Source organism: Pteropus medius, unplaced genomic scaffold, assembly GCF_902729225.1.
Source record: "Pteropus medius unplaced genomic scaffold, Ma_sr-lr_union100, whole genome shotgun sequence".
In the NCBI taxonomy this organism is placed as follows: Eukaryota; Metazoa; Chordata; class Mammalia; order Chiroptera; family Pteropodidae; genus Pteropus; species Pteropus medius.
Window position 1 is genome coordinate 10888253 of NW_024344378.1, and position 9787 is coordinate 10898039.

Below are 9787 nucleotides of genomic sequence, written 5' to 3' on the forward strand. Positions count from 1 at the left end.
TAGTATAACCTGAATCTATGAGAGTACATTTTAAAGAACTTTCAGATTCACCAATGTAGTAATTAGTACCAGTTTTTCTGAAGTACCAAAACCCAGATTTCTTTGAGATTCCTCCCTCAGTGTACTGTAACATTTTTAGAGCAGGGCCCATATCTTATTCATTTTATGATCTAGCGTCTTTTCTGTTTCTGGTTCATAGACAGTTCTAATAAGTTGTAAATGCTTGAATTAATTAAACAGTGAAAAATCCATCTACATTTTAAGAATTTGACTTCCAAAAATTTTTAATGTATTTTCCTTAAGTAATAATAGTTTTATTCCAGAAGAACCGATGACAACAATATAGGGAAACTAGTCAATCGTTTTGGTACATTAAAATGATTGTTATTTAAGACCACTTCAGTGTAGGAACAATTTAGAGAATAAATTTTTTGGGGGGTGCGGGGAGGTCAAGATTTACCACTTTGGTTTAATTGTCACCAAAATCAGTCATTGAGCATTTGAATCCTCCCTTCAAGAACTTATATTCTATTAATCAACATTTCTTATTGATTAGCTGCTGTGTGTCCCACACTATTCTTGGCGTTGTGGGGAAATTAAGAATAATTCAATTATTGAGTGATTATTTTGTACAGGGTGAGGGAGTTATACAATTGTCCTTTGTTAGGGGGTTAATTCATGAATAAAATAGTCTCAAACAGAATAATAGGAGAGAAAGACACGTCTCCAGGTGCCATATAAGTCAAGCTGTGATAAGTGGTATAATACCAAAATGCCATGGGAGCAGTTAAAAGGGAGAAGTTAATCCTGGTAAGGAAGGGTGCATAGACAAGATGACTTTTTACAGGGTCTTTAAAAGATTAACAGACTTTTCATGGCCTGAAGAGCAGTCCAAGAGTCAGCAAAGGCCTGGAAGTGTGACACCGTAAGAGTGGAAGAGGAACTTTGAGTAATTGGTGTGTTGGCATGTGAAACTCACGCTAGAAAAGAGATGGGGAAGACTGTGAAGAGCTTTGACATCCACACTAAGGAGTCAGGAAGTTATTCTGAAGAAAATCAAGAGCTTTTGAAGATTTGGGGGCAGTCAACATATTATGTGGTGGAAATGATATAAAACTAAGGTAGATAGGTAGAGGGCTAATCAGATTGGTAGATATTAATATGCATAAACATAGCCATATATACGAGCAATATATATAATATATGTATGTATAGCTTGACAGGAGAACTGGGCCAACTCCTAAACCTTAAAAAACATAATTACAGGTTATTTGTGAGGTGTTGAAGTTGAAGACCAGGTCCTCTCTTGCCTTAGAGGAGCTTAGAATTTCCTTAGGTGGCTGCTAAAAGCTAAGATATATAAAATACTTAAGAGATGAATTTTGTTTTATATCTTGAGAAGGGAGAGATTAGGTAGCTTGGAGTTGTATGAGCTGGTTGGTGAAATAAAGTGCATGTGAAACTAATTTAGAAACACAATTTATTTACAATATGTAAACAATTCCTGAGTGATCAGTTGACCTGGTCTTTAAAAAGCTCATTTAATTTAAATTGAATTTGGTTTATGTAAGTGCTGCTCTTATGGTTAGGACTGCATTTTGTGGTTTAAATCCCTAGAGCTATTATAAATTACACAGGGATTTAAAAACACCTAAGAACGCTATTCACTTTGTTCTAAATATGATAGACTTTTTTTTCAATGAAAAATGTTTTGTAAAATCAATTCACATTATCTGTATAAGCTCTTCTGTTATTTCAAAATAGAAAGCAAGAGCTTAAGATCATAAAATGGCATCAAAGCAGTGCTTTAATACACTATTAGATAATGTTATTAAACTTTTTTTAAGTTTGTTTAAAGAACTGTTATGGATTTCCTGTTGTGGCTCTGAGCTCTGATTACATATCACATGGAATAAGCAGATAGAATTGTAAATACACTAAAAGCAACAATGTCTGGAAGGGGAATAAAGGCCAAATACCCTTGTTTTGCTAAATCAGCCAATTCTTTTTATTAGTGTCTATTATCCATGGAAAGAATGCCAAATTCTGTTTTGTTATGTTTTGATTTTTTAAAATAGCTTTATTGAGAGAGAATTCACATACCATATAATTTGCCCATTTAAATTGTGCAAGACAACAGTTGTTAGCATATTTACTAGAGTTGTGCAACCATTACCACATCAATTTTAAATTATTTTTATCACCCAAAAAGAAATCCCATATTCATTAGCAGTTACCCCCCAGTCCTCTCCTCCCCTCCCCATCAATCCCGACTTACTCCTTGTCCTACATAACAACTCATCTTTCTGGCTATAGATTTGCCTATTCTGGACATTTCATATAAATGGAACATAATGTATGGTCTTTTGCGATTAGTTTTTTGACTTAATGTTTTCAGGGATCATCCATGTTTAGCATGTATTAGTACTTCGTTCCTTTTCATGGCCAAATAATATTCCATTGTTTGAAAATACCACATTTTGTTAATCCATTCATCTGTTGGTAGGTATGTGGGTTGTTTTCTATGTTTTGGCTACTATTAACATTTTGTACAAGTTTTTGTGTGGATATATATTTTCATTTCTCTTGGGTATGCACCTAGAAGCGAAATGGCTGGGTCATATGATAACTGTGTTTAAACTTTTTGAGGAACAGCCAAATCGTTTTCCAAAGTTTTGTACTATTTTATATTCCCACGAGCAATGTATGAGGGTTCAAATTTCTTTATATCCTTATCAACACTTGTTATTGTCTCGTTTTTTGATTACAGCCATATTGGTGGGTGTGAAGTGGTATCTCATCGTGGTCTCTATTTCATTTTCCTCAGACTAATGATGTTGAGCACCTTTTCACTAATTCTGATTTGAAAGAGAACACTTTATAGAAAGCTCAATTAAATGGTTACTCTAAAATGTATTATTTAAACGGAAGCAAAATGTCAGTTTTATAGACCTTGGCTTTGATTTGCTAGAAGATGATGATATTTAATAATGGTATGCCTACAGTTTTAGTCTAATGAGAGTTATTTGAATTAATAAGATAAATTTTAAATGCATAGCAACATACCAGGTATCATGAAGTGGTTATTTGCAGTGCAGGTAAGACTTACTGCCTCAACCTGCAGAAAGGAAGCAAAATGATCTTTATAATTATAAGTTGGAAAGGAAGACCTGAGATAAGAAGGTTTTAAGTATCAGGGTAGATAATACCAGCTGACCTTGAATAAGTAATGTCATTTATAATAGTGACCCACAATGCTGATGTGAAAATATAAATATAAATCTTTAGCCAGTTTTTAAACTTTAAAATTATAGTGTGCTATTTGAGATCTCTGAAAACTAGATAATGGAATAAATAACTTGTCAAGTCCTGTTTAGCCTTGCTTCTATAATTATATAATTCCTGGTTAACATCAAAATTTTTAAAATATGTAATAAAAGCATAGTGTTTTAAACAACTCAGCTATTCACATGTCATGAGAATAGAAAACCAGCCAAGAAACTTAACTTTTTGTTTCAAAGCTGTTGACTTTTATATAGGAACTCTATACTTATTCCAGGTTGTGTCCTAGTAATTTATTCATGTGTATTAATATTTTAACAAGTTTCTGACGAATAACAGGTGAGATAAGTCAGGAGTCATTAGAAGGTCAGCATAAAGTTCTTTTTGTCATCATTTGAAATCCCTGGACAAAAGGAAACAGATGGGTTTGGTTACATTACCCTTGCTGTGCCAAATAAACAGTTGAGGAAAATGTTAAATATTCTTTTGCTATGTGTGTGCTCCTAGGCTAGGAATGGTGTTTGATGTTAACCCAGCTAGCCTTTCAGCTGCTCAGTATTTAATGATAGAAGCTTAAAATTATTTTAATACTTCGTATGAAAAAGTTTATTTGAATCTTCACTGGATGACTTATTCATTCAGGGGACATTTACTGGATGCTAATTATGTGTAAGATATTCCTCTGCTAGGCAGAGGAAGGGGCTTGGGTTCCTTAGGGAAGTCTTAGGGACCAGGTAGCATTTGAAGTGGGATTTTAAATATGAGTAGAATTGGGGAACTCATAGTGTAGATAAAAGCTAAGAGTGGCAGTAATATCTAAAAAAAAAAAAAATCAAAGATGGTTGTGAGTAAAACCTTCCTCTCAAGGAAGAGGTTGATGGTATCTGTACATCCAAGAAATATTTAAGAATCCACAGAAGGAGTTCAGGCAATAAGCCAAGCAGTTCAAAAACAACCGAAAGGATAGTGATGCCCGCCTTTACGGGGCTAGTGGAATATACAACAAAGTCAATGAGATCACGATACATTACAGGGGGAACGGGACGGTGTCTAAGCTGGGAGTTGAAAGAGGAGTGCGTCCCAACTGAAGCCAAACCAGCTCAAGGTCCCCTCCTCGCATTCAGTCACATTTGAAGGAACAACTTGACAAAGATATACGGGAAGCCTTTTGAGTCTTTTCTTTGGTCTCACAAAATCATCAAAAGAGGAGTCTCACTTTCAGTACATCTTACCAAATTAAAAGTTATTGTAAAAGTAGAGAATTATTTTTGGCCTTGCAGCCAACTTTCTTGTTAATTGCCCTGTTAATTCTAATAGTTTGCCATAGATTCTTTTAAGTTTTTCTCCATATATAGATATGTCAAATGCAAATGACAATTTTGTTCCTCTTTTTCAATCTGTATACCTCTTATTAATCTTGCATCATTAAACTGACTAGAACCTCAAGATAACAGTGAATCTCTCTCTCTTGTTCCTGAACTCAGGGAGAAGACTGTTATTTTCTATTCAGTGTAGCCTTTTGTTCTCACCCTTCCCTACCACCTCCCACCTTTGCTTGCTCTCTATGTAAGTTTGTTTCTGTTTTGTTTATTATTTGTTGTTTTTTTTTAGGTTTCACATATAAGTGAAATCATACAATATTTGTCTTTGCCTGACTTATTTCCCAAAGCACAATACCTCAAGTTCATTCAATGTTGTGTAAATGGCAAGATTTCATTCTTTTGCTGAGGAGTGAATTCCATTATCAAAGGCATAAGTATGGCATGGCGCTATGCGCTGGGTGTGTGTGTGTGTGTGTGATCTTTATTCTTTCGGTGGGCAGTTAGGTTGCTTCTATATCTTGGCTATTGCAATCACTGCTGCAATGAACATAACGGTGCGTATATCTTTTTGAATTAGTGTTTTTGTTTTCTTCAGATAAATAACCGGAAGTAGAATTTCTGAATCATATGGCAGCTCTTTTTTACATTTTTTGAAGAAACTCCATACTGTTTTCCATAGGGCTATACCAATTTACAATCTCACCAATAGTATATGAGAGTTCTCTTTTCTCCACATTTTGCCAGCATTTTTTTTTTTGATCGCAGCCAAAAAGAATTCTTAAGCTAAAATGTTAATAGAATTTCAGTTAAATTGGTAGATAGAGCATGCTTATTTTTCTCCTCTCTATCCCAAGATTCATTAACATGGTAGTAAAGATATTAAAAAGGAATAGATTTACAAGAATAATCACATCAGCGAAAGAGATTTCGACAAAAAATTTCTGGAAGACAGAAAACAAGGAATCGGACGGAATAGACAATAGATGATATGGTGGAGAATCTGGAATGAATTGAAGCTGTGTATCTGAGTGCATATGAATATATAATTATGTAAGTAAAAAATGATATTGTTAACTTGTGGCAAACTAAAAGCTATACAAGAAAAGAAATGTAACCTTAATACATTACTTGATTCTGCAATGAACAATATTTGTATACTCATTAGAAAAAAATGTGAAATTACCATGATTTGAAAGTCCCACACTGTCTGGTCCCTGTCTGCCCTTCTGATCTCATATTTGCCCACTTTCCCCTTCCCTAACCACCTTTCAGTGACACTGGCCTTCTTCCTTTAAACAAGTCAAGGTCTTTTTCTCTTCAGAGCCTTAGCTCTTGATCTTTCCTCTGCATAAATTATTTCTTTGGCAGAGCGTAAGTTGGTCCCTGATACCCATTTTCCTCTTCTTCCACAGTAATAGAATTTTAGCTCAGTGCATGGCTGCTCAGAATAGAAACTATATTTCAAGTCTCTCTTGAAATTAGGTGTATCTGTGTGACTAAGTTCTGGCAAAAATATGTGAGCGGAAGAGATGGGAAATTGCTGAGTTGTGCCCTTACAGAGAAAGGATGTGCCCTTCTCCATCCACCATCTTGCTGTGTGGAACATAGATATGGAGACGCCATCTTGGACCTTACAGATTAGGAGCAAGAAACAGAAGGAGCCCAGGCTCCTGGATGGCCTACCCTCAAACTATGATATCAGGCAAAAATAAACAACTTGTTTAAGCCATTGTTATCGGCTCTGTTACATACACCCAACCCACATCCTAATTAATGTAGATCTTGCCTTAGATCTTCACATGGTTCATTTTTTAAAAATTATTTGCATTTTAATTGCCTTTCTCCTAGAATTTAAGTTTCATGAATGCGGTGAGGTTGTCTGTTTTTCTCATTGCCTGGAACAGTGCCTGGCACACAGTAGATGAATAATATATATTTGTTGAATGATTAACTGCATCACGCTGCAAGTCAGTAGATAAAATAGGTAAACCAATTTAAAAAGTAGTGTACCCATATTATTCAAAAATAGAGAGATAAATTAGGAGGAACAACAGCTAAATATTCTTAAATGGCTGTTTATGGGGACCAGGGCTTACATGGGGACAGCTGGCATGAAGTACTGTTTTGTTTTGTTTTTATTATAAACCCTTTAATACTATCTGATTTTTTTTTTTTTACCTTGTGCATATATTACTTTGGAAAAGATCGAATTTAAAAATGAATCAATTAAATATTATTCGGTATATCAAAGTGATGTGGTAAAAGAATGTTTAGCAACATGGAAGGACATCCATAACACGAAAACAAAGAAGAGCAGGTTAATAACATGTCTCTATGCAGATCAGGATCTAATTTTGTATAAGTATAAAATACATGGGCATAAAAATGCTATGTTATAGTCAATGCATATGGCAAATTCCTAATTTTAGATATAAATGGGTATGCAGTTTTTATTAATAGAATCGGTTTTGCCTGATTAACGATGTTGAATGAACTATTAACAAAGTTCCTAAAATCAGAGAAACGAGTTGGGAAGCAATTAAAGCAAATCAGCAAGAAACGATGACACATAAAGGAGGAAAACAGCAGTTAGGCAGGGGCTTCTGAAGAATAATAGGGTGGCGATAGCAGGATCCTCGAGAGTGAGGAAGTGTCCACTGCTAAACTGTCACCTTCTTATCAAAGTTGCAACGACTAGCTTGGCACCAGGGAGGTTTTTCCACTCGGTCACATTGGTAAGCGGTGCACCGTCAGGGAGCTGACAGGGACTTGTTGGTGCTGGTTCAGAATGTGGCTCTCACAAAACCAGCCCTTCAAATCCTTGGCTTTTCCTGCTTTATGATTACATCTGTAGTTTCTGTGTGTCTTGTTCATCTTTCCTAGAACAAAGGCATGTGTTCGTGCACACACACACACACACACACGCACACACACATCTAGAAAAGAATAATAGATTTTATAACTACAAATTTTGCTGCCATTATATTGTTGATTATTGACATTTGGATTGTATACTTTTCCAAATTTTCTTGGCTAAGGATATTCTCAGCACGTGGTTATATTCTGAATATAGCTTCCGCCCCCCGTTCTTTCTTCCCTGAAGCCATTATTTCTCTTTTCATCACAGCTCCATAATATTATTACTTTGCCTTTATAATTAACCAGCCCTGTTTCTTGTTTCTACTTAAACAACACGAAATCTCTCTCTGATATCTTTACCACCTTGTATTTCATGATTTTCTCTCTATAATAACTTTTGGAAGCAATCATGGTTTGGCAAATTACACAGGAATATTAAGGACATGATTGTTTTGTAGCACAGTGTACTGTGTTCAAACAAAATATTTCTAATTGTATACCACCTGTTTTGTCATGAAAACATTCATTCCAAACATACTCTATTGAGTGCTTTCTGCGTGGTGGGCACCACACGTGTGCTGTAGATTTCAATAGCAAATCCAGGCCTTAGCAGCTATTCAGTAAGTCCGTGAATAAATGGGGAAACTCAGGCAGCCACTGATACTGATAGGAATTTTGGGGGAGCATATGAGATGAGATGAGATGTCACACTTGGAAAATCCTGGAGATAAAGCCATGACAGCATTCCATAGGGGAGTAGGGGTCCCCGCCATAGCAGCCCAGACAGAAGCAGATTAAGTGATGGATGGCAGGTCTCGAGTAGATTCCAGAGATGAACATGAGCGAGTAAAGGACTTTCTCTCTGTAGCATGACTCCTTGATGATGAAAACCTTTGGGTTGGAATGGCCACCAACTAAAGAAAGAGGGGATTTTTCCAGCTCCAGTTAAACATGGTGAAATGAGCCAAGTGAGCTGGGAACAACAACACTATTTTGTGATAATCAGAGGGGTAGGGAGTTAGCTCTGCAAAAAGGCCATTGGTATCATCATCGTACAACTTGTAATTAATTTAGAACTCTTTGAGAAGAGATATTGCTGATGCAGCAGGTCTAGTAATGAAAACTTTTGGCTTAGTTTCCAGAGATTATAATTTAGGCTTGGTTCTGCCACTAATTTTGTGACCTCGGGTAAATTAATTCACTTCCCTGAATTACTAAAATAGGTCTGTTTTTTTCCACTAGAATGAGAGAGCTGATTGAGCTCTAGGTCATGCCTCTATAATTCTACGAGGGTGTTAGCTCAGTTGCTTTTTTTTTTTCAGTGTTTTATGCTTTTGCAGGACTTGGACAGAATGGTTTTGGTTAAGCTATTTATCACAGTGGATATGCTCTATAATATTAAAATACATCAGATGAGAAAATGTTCTGAGCCAGTTCATTTTGTTTATTATTTAATTTTTTTTTCTTGGATATAAACAGCAGAGCTTCCTCCACTTAGGTTTGGGGCTTTGGAGGTACAGCAATGGAAGAATCAGTCCCCTATAGTGGTATTTACTAAAATGGTTATATTAACTGTAAAATGGGGCCAGGAGCCAACAGCAACAGAATAGCCTGTCAGTAAGTAATGAGAGTGAGTGAGCAAACACATTCATTCTTTGGCATTCTTAGGGTATAGTGAACACCCAGGAGCAGAACAAATCCACAAATGTAGATGATTCCTTTTGATAAACAAGATGTTGATACAAATAATTGGTAAGACCTGTATATTACATCAGTTGCCAAGTAATAACTTACATAGCTCAGAATTGCAGTTCCCAGAATCAGCCTAATTATATAATATGTAACAGGCTTTGGCAGATCTACAGAACCTCTCTGGTGATTCGGTTAGTTGATAATATACTTAAGTATTTGCTTCTCCCCTGCACTTAAAATAGATTGATAGTTTATGAGACATCAACAAAAAGGATATATTTGAAAGTTTGAGGTGGCTTTGGGGAGAGCTGGGAGTTAAAACATATGTTGAACAACCCTGAGTAAGAAATGCTCATTTTCTCTCATAGGAGAGGACTTTTGCATCCCATCCCCTTCCCTGTCTTCAGGATTCCCTCTACAGGCTTGTGACAGCCATGTTCCCAGATAGAAGATGGGTCACTTCCCTATTAGGCAGGGCAAGACAGAGGCCTGGCCCCTAATGGGAGTGCAAAGGGACAGAGCTGTTCTGCTTTTGGAAAAAAGAACAGCTTTTCAAAATTCCATTCTCTTTTCTCTTTCTGGATTATTCTTTGAAGACAGCTTTTCAGCTATAAGGAGGATGGATACAAACT